This window comes from Streptopelia decaocto (genome assembly GCF_964273445.1).
Source record: "Streptopelia decaocto genome assembly, chromosome: Z".
In the NCBI taxonomy this organism is placed as follows: Eukaryota; Metazoa; Chordata; class Aves; order Columbiformes; family Columbidae; genus Streptopelia; species Streptopelia decaocto.
In genome coordinates, this window is record NC_138657.1 from 53,594,631 (window position 1) to 53,608,972 (window position 14,342).

Below are 14,342 nucleotides of genomic sequence, written 5' to 3' on the forward strand. Positions count from 1 at the left end.
CCCGTGTTTGCTGTGATAAAAGAGAGAGCAAACAGTAGGTGTATGGTAAGAATATCAAGTTCTCATGTTCTGTGGCAGTCCGTAGGGAGTGTCTTGTGTTGCTCAACAGTTAATTACTGTTGCTATCACCTCCTACACTGTTCTGTAGCACCTCTGAAAATCAGCTGATTATGGTTCTCATGCTAGCAAACACAAAAAATATTTTTTGGGACTTTAGTAGATTTGAATGAAGCTCCTTTCTTTAGCCCATCATCTGTGCTTTCAGGTGGAGCATATGGCCCAAACAACATGTGTTTGTACCTGAATCATGCATTGGGGCCTGTGTGAATTGAAGCTAAGCATTTTAAGTATCCAAATGTTCTGATGCTGTTCGGTGGTTTTGCACTGCTACTAGTGCAACAAGAACCTTATACCAAGCAGTTGTTCTGCACATCTTCTGTGGGAAATGGTCACATTTGGCACTTACTTGGAGTGTATTGCACATTCTCAGAGTAGTTCATAAATTGTTTCCCGAGGAAAAAAAGTTCATCTCTAGAGTTGCATGGAACTTTGCCATCTGAATGCAATTCATCATTGCTTGTAAAGAAAGCTTCCAGAACATTTAATTGTTTTGCAGACAGCTAATATACCTGTGGGCCTAAATTAACGTTTGAAACAGCTGCCTCATCCTGTTCTGCCACTATGGATAACTACTAAAGTTTAGGCTGACTAATGAAGTATATCAAAGTAATTTAAATAAGACTCAGTGATGGGTTACTATATTAAATGAAGATACCTGTGAGACCTGCAGAACTCTTGGGTATAAGAATTATATTGCTGCTTACCAGAATTCCCCTGTGTTGGATTGTAGGTTTTAGTCCTTCAGGAGACTTGCTCTGTGTGCAGTAAACATATACAAGGTCTCATTGGTACATCTTGTGTCAGTAGGAAGGCTTATTATGCATTCCAGGGGCCTTCTAAACTGTGCCAGCAAAGTTTTTTTTTTTTTTTTTTCCTGATAGAGAAGAAAAATGATGCAAAACAAAGGGTGGAAAGTGATCCAGTAGTTCACAAGACTGCCCAAGCATGAAGTTTGACAGGCACGAGAAAAATGAAAATAGAGGAAACAAAGGAGCCATTCTAGTTTACAGAAGGGAAGGCAGAGCCCTGCTTGTGCCCTGAGAAGTGCAGGGTGCACGTGTTTGACAATCCTCCATGGTGCATCAGCAAGGCCAGTGCTCACTTCTGTGGCACCTTGGTCTGCTAAACCCTGAGGTGAAGGTCCTGCTCCACATGGGCCAGTGCGCAGGAGGTGTGAAAGCAAAGGCTTTCCCACTGCTCCATCAACCCTCTATCTCCATTGCTTTACCCAGGCTTAACTAAATACAAATCTTTCATGGTCCCCAGCTCCTGCCTCCTCTTCCTCTCTCCCCAGCAGGCTGTTTGTAATCATTGCTGTTAATTTGCATCTCCTTTCTCTGCTGCACAGAGCCACACCCACACACAGCTCTCCAAGCCAGGACTTAATCATGGCCTGTCTCCACACTGAAGTCCTCAATGTTTTATTCAGACAGTATTATTCATCAAGCTCTTCTGCTTAAGTTTGGTGGTTCTGTTTCATTTTGAATTATCACCCAGCAGTGCTGGGCAGTCCTTTGGCCTGTCCTCCCCTTTTTTCTCCGTTTCCATTTGGCTGGCATGGCTATACATAGGTGCAAACAGTGGTTTCTCAGTTCAGACAGTGTTTTGAGCAAGTCATGAGAGTTTTGATCTGAAAGTCATTTGGCTATGTTAGAACAGAACTGTACCCACAGAATAAGGAAAAGGAGAGTGAGGCTTGGTTAGCTTTTTCATAACCTTATCCAGTTTCTGGAATAACATTAGCTGCTTATTAACTCACTTGGACCCAGTGCAATATTTTTCTATGAAGAAGCAGCTCATTATTTGCCACACTTGCAGCATTTGTTCATTTAAGTCAGTAGAAAAGAGTTGTTTTGAAAACCTGGCATTTAAATTTTGTTTTCATTTTACAACTGACACATGTTAATCATATTTTTTCCTAGTCACCTTCAGCTTCTTAAAATCTTACAGTCATTAGAAAAAGTGATCATATAAATGTTCAAGTTCTGGTTTATCTAAAAAGAGACTTGGTTAAATAAATGTGTAGCCGAAGTATTGCAGAAATTTTTGAAAATCAGCAGCAGTACTATTAATATAGTACCATTAATAACTGCTGTATTTCTTAGTTTTATAACTTTATGCGATATAAAATGGCTGCCACCTCCATTGTTTATCCTCATTTGTAGATCATCTTTCTTTACTCAAATTCACATTTCTGCCTTTCCCCTCATCACTTCTTAAATTCTATTTCATTAATCCAAGCTGAAGTACTTAATTTCTCCTAAAATTTTCTCACTGCCTTGCGTCTTGTCACCATTATCTAAGACCAGCAGCCTCCATGATACAGAGTTGCAAGCTCTGCTCCATCCAGTGTTGAGATTTTACCACTTTTTCCTGTATAACACTTTAACACTTCATAAAATCTGGTTTAGCTTTTTCTTCTCTTGTGTACAGAGTCCAGTAATTTTCCCTCACCTCCCATCTTGATAGTTTCCTCTTCACTTACTCCCACGTTTCCATTCTGCCTATTCAATGAAATGTGCCACAAATTTTGAGGCAGCTCTTGTGCTAAGATCTATCTATTTTCTTACCTTTGCTTTTTACCTTCTTTTTACCTTCACTTTTTTACCTTTTTACCCTCACTTTTATTCTCCCAACATATCACCTGCTCTTTAAAGGACTTTTTTTTCTCTTCGGTACATTTCATAAGTCTTACCTAGCCTGCCTACATAAACTTGTTTCGTTTACTGTTCTAGCAATTATCTCCACCCTTTTTGCTATCTTATTCCAAGATGGTCTATGCAGATTATAACTTTTCACCCTTATCAGATTTCAAGATTCACTTCTGTCACTATGTCTTTAGGAAATGAGTCAGACATTTATTTATTATTATCTCTTAAATATTAATGAGATGTTTCTGCATTCTGCATTCAGCTACATCTCCTGCTGTCCCATCGTCCTGGGTGTCTCAGCCCATCATTAACCCAGAAAATGGACAACTGACCATAGCTGACAAAGATTACACCTTCACATCATCCACTCCTCATCCGTTCTACTATCCTAGAGCTTTAATCCCTTCATTGCATCAGGACTCGCGTCACTCCATACTATAACATAGATATATTAAACATATGAATGTTCTAATATAGGATGTAAAGCTTTGACTAACATTAGCAAAAAAAAAAACCATGGTGTTTTATTACATCCACGTGTGTATTCTAAATTATTACAGAATAATTAACCAAGAAATACAGGTGATATCTAAGGTACCTTGCATTACGGTGCCTTGATAGAGATGATTAACTTTATTAAAACCTGTTGTCAAAACTGCTTTGAGGAAAATAACAGTTCTCCCAAGTCTGATAAAATCTGAGCTCATGGTACACAAAGCAGAGAACTTTTCATTGATTGGACTCTGTGGAAATCTGCAAGTAAGTAGGTATGCTGCATTATTCTAAAACCACCCAATGTTATCCCGCTTAGAGCTATTATCTATTCAAGAAGACAAAGATGTTACCAGAGATAACAAAGTCAGGGACAGTGAGGAGAAGGAGCCTTGTGTGTGTCTCTACCACCCCTGCCTGCCTGGGCTGCACCATGGCAGCCACCAGCGTCTGCAGCGTCGGAGCCCCTCACAGCTGTAAAGTTAAAGACAGGCCACACAGGCACAGGGATGTCCTGGGCAATCAGGTGAGATGGTTCAAAACAGTTCAAATTAACTTAGCCTCGCCTCTCCTCAGGTGGCAAGAAGGAAAGCCCTGGTGCAGAACTGGATTGCTTCTTTACTTTCCAGGCATGAAAATCCTGGTGTGTCGTGGCAGAGTCCTACAAACAAGTCCAGCACAATGGAAGAAGTTTGTAGAGAAACTCCCCTGCTTTGTCTAGTCAGGTTATTCCTCTCCCGTTTTTCTGTCTCTTTGATATTACTTAGAACATTCTCATCCACTCCACCTTTCTTTGTATCCTGTTCAGAAAGACAAGGTGTTTTCTTAGGAACAATAATCTAAAAGCCTTTTAACTGTTAAAGATTAACCATTAAAGCATCTGTGGAAACGCATGCCTTTCCTTGACACTTGACTCCAGTCTGCTGCATTCTGAAACTTACCTATTAGTGCTTCAATAGCTTGTTCATGTTTAACAGGGTGACAGGAAGACAAGCTCAGATCCTACGTGGAAAATATAAATACAAGCTAATATTGTATGCCTGCATGGGGAGCCACCAATTCCTCTAACTGTGAGCAAGCAAGTGTAAGAACCTGTCTTTCAGTGGCACTATTTCTTGGAGATTTTTATTTTGATGAAGCTTTCTAGGGAGCTTTCAGAGGGGCTTGGGCATATTAAGAGTGGAAGAGAGGAGGGTTGCACATGTGCTTGTGCACAGAGGAAAAAATGATGAATACAGAAGATCAGTCCCAGGAGGGGAACATCAAACAAAACAAGGCTTTTTAGAGAGAATGATGCACACATGCAGCTGGAAAAGCAAAGCTCTGAAATTACTGCTTCAGAGCACACAATATGCTTCGGATAAGAAAACTCAGTGGTATAGCACTGGTAGTTTTCCATAAGGTATCTAAACTCATGTTAAATCTGGGGGCCAGACATGGTCTAAATGCTCAAAACTTCACAACTTTACCTGGATATCCTTATAAGATTAACAGAATTTGGAGCTTTCCTTTATACAAGGTGATCAAAAGCAGTTTCCAATGTCAGTGAGAGGTTTCCTACACGGCATTTTTGCTTAGTCCATTTGTAGCGATATTGAAATATTTGTTTCTATCTCACCATAAAATCACAGTAGAAGCTATTTCACCATTTAGATGGAATTAGCTAAACTTTTCTTAAAGAAAAAGTATAAAGCAGAGTAGAACATGAAATTCCTTTGCTTTTAGGAATTCAAGTGAAATTTCAAATGGCTTTTCAACTTCTGCCTTAAAAATAGAAATAATTAGTTTTATTATAAATTCATTTGTGATTTGAAAGTGTCTAGATCCTCTAGCAGAACCAAAGACCAAACATCCTGGGACAAGAACTAACCCAGCTCACAAGCATAAAAAAGAGTGGGAGAAAGGGAACGATGTTGGCTTTTCTCAATTATTTTATTTTCAGTTGGGTTTCTGTTGTTTTTGTTATTACATTGACTGGTAGTATGTAAGATTATTTACTTCAGTATTCTCTGTGATTTGCAGAATCTTAGACCAGAAGGATTAGGGGGCATGTCCTGACAGCACTAATTCCTGTATGGCTTTGTAGAAGTAAATACTGCCACCAGATGAAACAAAGATGCTTGGGGGTAACTTCTTTTTCCTCATCTTGAGTACATGATAAAGAGACAAGCTGCCTTAAAAATGGTAAGAGAGAACAGTAAGCAATAGTAAGAAATTTAGTCCTTTCTTTGTGTCACAATGACACGATATATGCCAAGAAGGATTTCAGCTGCATTCGTATGTATGAGCTTTTATAGCTTTTGAGATTTTTTTTGTGTGTGTAGAACTCACTAGAAACAATAAAGACCAAGATCAACCAAAGAGCAGCCTAGAAGAGAAGAATATATCTGAAAATCTTGATATAAGTTTAAAATTTCCGTTCTGTCCTCTTACTGCATCTCCCAGTAGAAAAAGTGAGCACAATGAATATATTAACAGTTTACCTCAACCATGATAAATCTCTGGATAAGGCAATAGTTTTCAGGAAGGAAAAAGAGTGGTGAGCAAGTGTCAGAATGTTCTTTAGAAATACTTGAGAAGCCATGTTAGAATCAGAAAAAAGACCCAGTAACTTCAGTTAGTAGTTTTCTTCTTTCCAGTGGTTAAGCTTTGAAGATGAACTATTGGCTTCTAAGAATATATAATTCTTCCTATGCTCTGTCTAAAATCAACAGTTTGTGTGTTTGTGGGTGTCACATGCACAGAGAAAACAGTACCTCAGATCCAAAGCTGATCTATGAATCTTGCAAATCTTGCAATCTATGAGTCTTGCAAATTTCACTGAAGATTTAGACCCCAAAATTTCTCCATCTAAAGAACATCAGACTATGTATTATTCCACAGTAACATTCTGGAGACTAACACAGAAATAACAATTCATTGAACAGTAACAACCAAGGAAGTGTAAGCTTAAACTCTGGGATTTTTAAATAAGATTCAACATACTGTAAAGAGTTGCATTAATCTCAGCCAATCTCTGTTCAAGCTGTTCCTATAACTCATTACTTTGCCTGTGGCTATCCTAGAGTGAGTGTAAAGGCATGTCAAAATGGGTGGAGATATGAAAACAAGTACACTTCAAAGGATTTTTTTTCTCAGCTCCCACCTACACATAAGAGTCAAATAGCACTCTGCCATCTAATGTGAAGCCACATTCCCACTTCCACCTTTTACTCTTGACCTATTTAAATTTTCAGCCCCAAGAGTGAAGAAATAGCAGGAGGGAAGAATGACAGCACCTACTACAAGGCACAGTGTAATATATAAAGCTGTTCCATGCAGTGCCTAACATGTCACCAGATGCAGCTGTTGAAGGTGACAGCACTCTGCCTGAGAGAGTGTCCTCAGTGGGAATGTAGACCCAGGATATACCCGGTAGCAACAACATGCCATGTTGCATTTAAAGTCCCTCACTGGCAATTCTAATTTCTCAACTGCAATAGGAAGGTAGTGATAATTTTTGGAAGAAATCGTTTTGTTCACTGAGTTCAGACTGCAAGTTTCACTAGTTTGTTCAGTGGGGTTTTCCCCACCTTCCATGCATACTAACCTTAGACTCCTTCATGGAACGTTTTAGGCTTCAGAGCAGATTCTCCAAGACAGAATGTATTTATCCAGTCACATTACTATTCATATATTTAAGCCTTGCCTTGAGCACCACTGATAGCTCTGCTGCCCTCCTTTAAAAACATAAAGAAGACATCTTTATCTGTAAAAAACTCATTGTTTTCAACTGTTGCAAAAGACATTTGTGGTAAGTAGTAATAAAGGAATTTCAAGCACTTTGTAAAAAAATTAAACTACTTAGCCCATCTCTGTAAACATGTCACATCTGTGTCAGCAGTAGTGCTTCCTGTTAGTAGCACCTGCTTAAAAGACACTCTCATGGCTGTCTGGGAGGCCAAGGGTAGTATGGCAATAAAAACACCTCTGTGTTGGCCTGCAAGAGCCAGGGCTTTTTCCATGACGTACTAATAAAACCAGGCTTGTAAAATCCCCAAAAGGAGGTGAGGCATAGCCCAATAACAGCCCAAGCAACTGTTCAATAACCTCATGGGGTCAGCTCCTCTCATCTTTCCTCCACTCTTGCCATGGTGTCAATTAAGTACAGCCCAGCTTTGTCAGGCCTGCCAGTCTGAACAGTGTTTGCTCAGCCCTCAAGGAAGCTTTAGTTTCTTGCTCTGAGTTTGCTGTTGCTGTGGTTGTGCTACTACAGATACTTGAGCTGGGAAGAATAAAAGGAGTTTAAGTATGTTTATTTGCACTGTTGTGATAGTATTGTAAGCCTGTGTCCTGCTTTCGAAGGAGAACTTTAATCACAATGGGAAGGCATGTGTTGTCTTGCTGGTGTGTGGTGGTGGCTCAGGTGCTTCCTGTGAAAGTGTCAGAATTGATCGTACAGGTAAAAAAAGGAGGGATACAATGAATAATGCTTTGAATAAAAGTTTCTGTTATATTCTAAGACTGTTTGCCTTCTTCCTTATGGAGGAAAGGTTACTGATGTGTAAGCATGTCTGTGCTAGGTGGTCAGGAGTGTGTAGAAAGGATTGGAATTTTTTGTTTGGAAAGGGCTAGGGATAGACTTTTGTAACTGAATAAGAACTGCTGAGCAAGGTTAGCTATTTGCACGTGGAATTTTATTTTCACTTTGTTTTGTTGAAGTCCTAAAACTCAAACTGTAGGCTCTCTGCTACCCCTTGGAGAGAATGTAGAAGGTACCAAAGAGAGAAGACGCAAGAAAGGATCATATTCTTGATGCCTGTTTCTATGCCATGAACTTGTCAGCCAAGAGGAAGGGAAAGACCATGGGCAGAACGGAGCAGGAAGGTAAAGTTCGGGGTAAAGTTGTTTGGGTAACAACACCATGAGGTGGAATATGCATCATCCCCTCTGGGCAGAGCGCTGAAAGGACCAGCCTGGTGTGTAACAGAGCTGTGATCTTCCTAGCTTGTGCACTGGGACGATGCATAACTGACTAGAGAGACTCAGCGCATCCACTGCTGCACTTCTTGCCAGGGAAGTGTGATTTGCTGCAGCTGTAGAGTTAGGTGTTTAAGAAATGCCAGAACTGTTTTTTCATTCAACTCTTATTGATCTTTCTTACACAGGATGAAGGTGTATCACTTAATATTATTTTCAGCCATTCTTCTGGATCAAAATATACAATAACTCCAACTCTTGGCAAATTTTTGCTGATAATTATTACAAAGTTTATGAAAATTGTCTGAATCAATGAACTTGCTCCAAAGTCAGAAAAAACTAAGGCTTGTTCAGCTACTTTTGTCCGTGACCATTCTTCTTTGGGGTACAGCATATAGCCAGCATTTAGGGCCTTAATGATATCAGTTTTCTTTAGAAATGAAACTCTTGAGACAATGGAGTATATTTTCTGGTAGAACTCTGTTTCCTTAAAAACAATGTTTCCCCAAAGGAATACAGGAAAAAGATCAAGCTGTGAGCCTGCAGTCCTAGTCAGATTTCCATAAGGATAGTATCTCTATAAGAAATTTTTTCTCAGCTTACTCCAAAAGTTTTGTTTGAACACATATGCCTTTTTTGCTATCTCTCCTGCACAGTTTCAGCTCATAATTTGTAAGGACTGGAAGACTGTAGCCTGTCCTAGGGAAAAAAAAAATAAGATGCTTCAGGTTAGTCCTTCTAAAATCTTGCCATGCAGCTACGTGATTTAACTGCTTTGGTTGGTGCCTGCTTCCACTGTCACTCTAAAGAGGAACATAAATGGCCTTTTTACTGATCATCACTCTTTACATTAAAACAGAACTGGCATCACTCTTTACATTAAAACAGAACTCTACAATGTTTTCTTCATGACTGTCATCACTACTTTGCAGGACATCTGCGCCATCTGAACATGCACTGTGAGGCTGTGGGCAAGATGGGTTCCTGTGACTCTAATAGGTTATGGATGTAACTGCAGACTTGCACAGTGCGTCCTTTAATGAAGGAAAGCCATTGGGTGTCCACATTTCTATATACAGAAGTATGATAATGAAAGATTTTTAGCAAATGTTTCTAGAAAAACAAATACATAAGTGAAGAATTTTTTATTGTTGAAGTATATAAATTAGAATGTAGATATGTATCTTGTATGTATATCATACATCTGACACCATGACACTACCTCTGTACAACATTCCCTTTAAAAACCTTTTTCATACACTTAATGATTATTGCTGCTACTTTTGCAGGAGCGATTTCTCACCCTACTTTTAGAGCACTTTTCTTCACTCCAGCCTATCACTAGTCTCAGCTGTATGATGGTAAAACAATTTTTTATGGTAAGGACCTAATGATTTTAATGCTGTTGCCTGAGATAGGTGGGTTTATATGGAAAGTTTCCTGTCTGAATAGCTTTGTCACATTTGCAAAAATTTATCAAATTCACTGCTGTTCAAACAGCAAAACTGGAGCTCAAAATGTAGGTAAACATGCAACTGTTGAAATAGAGCTGACTTGACAATACTGCAGTAGCTTGTGGTGGGTCCATGCTGTCAAGAAACCATGCAAAACCAGAAACAGCTACTTGTTTCTGTACAGCTACCTGCATTGCATGTCCACAGAGAGAGAAGAGGAAAACCTCTTTACACAACTCAGGTTATACATAGGCAGATGAGTGAGACTCTGTCCTTGCCTTGTGCCAAGGCAAAAGTGATGATACATACCTGAGGAGGTACTCTAGGTGAACCTGCTTGAGCAGGTGGGCTGAACTAGATGATCTCCAACTCCAACCATTCTGCGATTCTGTGAATTTCTCTTCTGTTTGGAAACTGCTCCTGGAAGGTCACTGCCAGCATTACACAAGGACCCATGCATGGATCTCCAGAAGAGACCTAGGCAGAGAAATTTTCAGGAATGCCTCAGTTACACAGAAGACACTGTTCTGGCGCAGATGATTAAATCTTTTTTCTGCAATAAGTGGTAAGCAAAAGTCTGAAAGTAACTCCAACTGGAAAATGAGAAGGGCCACAGAGGGCCCTTTTGTCTCCAGTCCAGATGCCAAACACGCTGTGCTCTTACAGCTGTGGAATATAGGCCATTTTCAACTGAGCTGGCCTGGGACAAGTTTTACACTTGTGACTCAGAACACCTGTACAGGTGCACATGCAAAACAGATATTTTCCAGGAAGCAAAGCGTGCAAACAGGTTTTGGGTATGTTTGCATCTCGTCAAGACAGGCACAGATAATCTGCTGGTGTTCTTTGAATCACTACGGTGTTTGGTTACAACTGTTACTATTTCAGCTAAAGTTCCCAACACTGTTGGTGCACTAGGGAGTGGCTCCTGTCATTCTGCTGATAAGCCTTTCAGGCTTCAAAGACACCAAAAGGGGTCTTAAAACAGTCTCATCAATGGAACGACAGTCTAAACATCCTTTAGTCAGTAGGAGAGTAGCATCTGAGCTATTTGGATTCCAGTAAGGCTACAAAATAAGGAAAAGCATTGGTTAGCAGTATTCATGGCGAGCACAGTTCTTCAGTTCTCCAGTGTAGACCATGAGTTAAGTCTTCAGCATCTTGTATAATCTGGAGAGCTGTCTCCAGTGTCTACATTCATTCCCCTCTTGTGCTGTTCTTGGATAGTGAATGTAGACAACCTAATATATGACTTAATTTTACAGGAAATCTCATGTGCAGCTTTCGCGTGCTAAGCTCTGAGAAAACCAGTTTGCTGCTAACTCCCTCTTTTACAATTTAAATGCTTCTGACTTCCTGTGTGTCTCTGCTTTCTTTGTGTATGCAGGTTACAGCTGTCTCCTTCATGCTGCCTTTCCTCTGCTGCACGTTAATCATTTACCTGCCATGAGCAGGTCAACCATTTTCTGTCCTCTCCCAGCCTTCACAGACTTGCTTGGTGGTTCAAATTACCTTTGCTCCCAAAATGCATGGAAGTTGAGTCCACGTACTCTCTTTTTGGGGCTCCAAAGAGAGAAGGAGTAGCTCTTGCTAACACTGTTGGCGTGAAATGTGCTAGCTTGCATCTTGTAATTGTTGTTATTTTTTTCCATTAATGACAACAGCCTTGCATTTTGAGGTCTACAGATGACCTACTTACTTTTTATTGTTATGCACCACAGTGTCCCATTTTGTCTCAGCCAAAGCAGCCCTATCAGGCATGGCAAAATAGATATTACAACACATGAGGAATATTAGTTGCTTGCTGAGCCACATAGGCACATCCCTCTGGACAAGTCAAGACTTATTATTTTTAAGGCTCCCAAGGGCTCTGTCTGAGCAGGGATGTGCTGGTTCCTAAGGTCTATTTGTAGTTTTTCTCAGCTAATGTCTTATAACAACGGTTTTGAATGAAGAACTCAGAGAAAAGGGTCCAGCTTCTGAAAATTAAGGGGGTGGGGCAGTAGGGTGTTTTAATTTAATTTTATGATTTTCCCCTCCTAGGTGAGGCATACAGTATTGCTCAATGCATTATTATATTTCTACATACCACTTTTGGCCAAACCCAGTGATCTTATTAAGAGGTACTTTCAAAGGCCCCGGAATTTCTTCACCTGTCATAATTTTAACAATTCCAACAGGAGCATGAAGCAAATACAAAAGCTTAAGGTCCTCCTCCTAATCTCCAGCCTAATCAGCCACTTGTTGATGTGGAGTTTCTGCAAGATCCCTGTTACAAGCTGTGCTTCTCCATCCCCATCCCACCACCTGTTTTCCAGCATCTCGGAATATTCCCACACTTGTAACAAGCTTTCTATGCTGATTCTGTCTCTTGTGGTCTCAAACTTCTGGCTTGAGTTTCTCACTGTCCTCCAACTCAGAGCCCCCTTCTGCATTTACACATTGACTATGTATTAATTTCACAGCATCAGCTCACAGTCCCTCCATCTTTTGTTTTTATGCACATCGTAAAAGGACCTTGCCTCTTTTCTTCAATTTCCCTTCATACTGTCTCCCTGCTCTCTGTTTTTGTCTGCCTTTTGACTCAAGCTGTCATCTCCATGCTAACCATCTCAAAAGGCTGTAATGAATTGCTTTCTGTGGACTAAAGTGACAAACTAAAACGGAGCACCAATTTACACGCTAGGAATTGCCTATCACCTTTCTCTGTGCTCCAGATGGGAGTCATTGGGGAGTGTTATCTTCATGCTAAATAGCTTCTAAGAGAAGAGTACTGCAATCTTATTGGGGTGGGACTGTGCCCTAATGCAGTGAGCTAAAGCTGATCAGTTGTGCTTTGGTCTTTAAACAATGAATTATTACATCTTCCTATTGTCGCCTTGAGTCACTCCGAGCTGCCACAGCGTCAAGAAGCCGCGCAGCAATTCGCACTTCTCCGTGCTGGCAGAAAGCGCTGGTGAGAGAGAGATCTCGGGGCGCTTGGAGAAACCCCCGGGCACCGCAGCGGTGGATATCGCAACAGGTCGAAAACTGGTTATCTTTCCCCTGTTCCTCGCCTCGGCACCCCGGAGAGCCCGGCCGCGGTAGTCGGGGCAGCCAGTGGGGCGCCACGGCGGCCTCCAGCCGCGGGCGGCTCGCCCGCCCCTGGGCGCCGCTGATCGGAGGGCGCCCGGACCCCGTCTCCGCCCCTTGGGAGGCGGTGAGAGCGGCCGGGCCGGTGACTCAGGGCCTCCGGGGCGGGCGCGGGTGTAAGCGCGGCGGGAGGCGGAGCCGCGGGAGCGGAGCGGGCGGGACGGGCCGCCCCCGCCTGCGCGCTCTCCCGCCGGCCGAGCAGTTTCTGCCCGGCAGCTGTGAGCACAGGTGGAGTCGCGGCGCTGCTGTGTGAGTGGTCCCGGCGGGAGTGGGAAACTTCGGAGCGCGGGGCGGGGGAGGTACCGGGGACTCGACGGGTCCCCGCCAGCCGCCCGCTGGCCTCCGCGGCCGCGGGGTGCGGGTGGTGTTGGGAAGAGGTGCCTCCGGCGTCCTTGCACGGAGTCCCTCCCGCGCTTGAGCGGGAAGGGCTGTGCGGGATGGGGGTGGGCCCCGGGGCGCTTCCTGCCCACATCCCCCAAAGCTCCCTGGTTGCGCTTGCACCCCCAATGCCTCTCCTGCAAACCCGCGGCTGTGCCCCGCTGTGCCTGTTCCCACTCCATCCTCTGGCTGCACCCGCATCCCCGATCCCTGTCTGCACTCTGCTGTGCCTTATCACAAAACCCTCAGGCTGTGCCCAAGGTACCCCTTCTGCACCTCACACCCTACACTGCCTGGCCTGCAAGCTTTCCGTCTGCATCCCACACCACGTGTTCCCCCAAGCACCCTGCAGTGCCTGTCCCCCCGCAACCTTCTGGCTATGTTCCCCACATGCTGACCTCATCTTCCTGTCTTGAAGAACAATTTGCACGAAGGATGAGGCGTGGGGATGGCCTCCACCTTGCACAGAAGGCTGCAACACGGTTTTCATTTTTGAAAAATGCCTTTCCCCCCAGCTCACACCAGAGAGAAGCATGGTCCCAAGCATCAATAAATGAAATGGAGGCTTCTTTCTCTGCAGGGGCAAAGGTTGGAGGCAGCCAGCACATGGCCCATGTGCTTAAGATGATGATATTAAAATGTAGGGCAGGAGCGATGATGTCTAGTCAGGGGCTGTCTTGCAAGTTAGAAGTAGAGCGGCTGTCTGGCTTGCTGTCTTCCTCCTCCTCAGAGACAGGTCTCCTCTGCTGCTGTGCAAGGCGGGTCCATCCCTTAGGACTGACAGCAGCAGCAAGACCTTGAGCTGAGGAAGCAGGTGGGTGACCGTGTGGGTGACTGATGAGGCCACATTGTGCCAGTCTCTTGGACTTGCCTTTTGCAACCATTGATGTTGTGTATGTTGTTTGAGCACTGTAAATATGTTGACAATTTCTAAAAATGTTTTAAGTACATTTATATTTTGGTTGGGTTCTGGGTGTCGCTGCCACTAGGACAGAATTGTGTGGTACTTGAAAAGGTGTAGTGAGGCTGCAGACCACTGACTTCTTTGCTTACTTGTGTAGGAAATCAAAATGAGTTAATGAAAGCTGTTCGGACAAACTAGAAACCTTGCAGCTGTGTATAGATACTCTTTTCCATATTCCATTGTAACTCGGTC

General features: G+C 42.7%; 1 protein-coding gene across 2 annotated transcripts in view; it reads left to right on the plus strand.

The window, feature by feature from the left end:
• Positions 1-12,901: 12,901 nt before the first annotated feature.
• ELOVL7 (ELOVL fatty acid elongase 7) overlaps positions 12,902-14,342 on the plus strand; it is a 32,376-nt gene continuing 30,935 nt past the window's right edge. Inside the window, exon 1 of one of the 2 annotated variants that reach the window (XM_082075741.1) lies at positions 12,902-13,057. The gene's annotated coding sequence lies outside the window, so the exon portion shown is untranslated. The remainder of the gene's footprint in view (positions 13,058-14,342) is intronic. The other variant, XM_082075742.1, reaches the window with a different exon arrangement.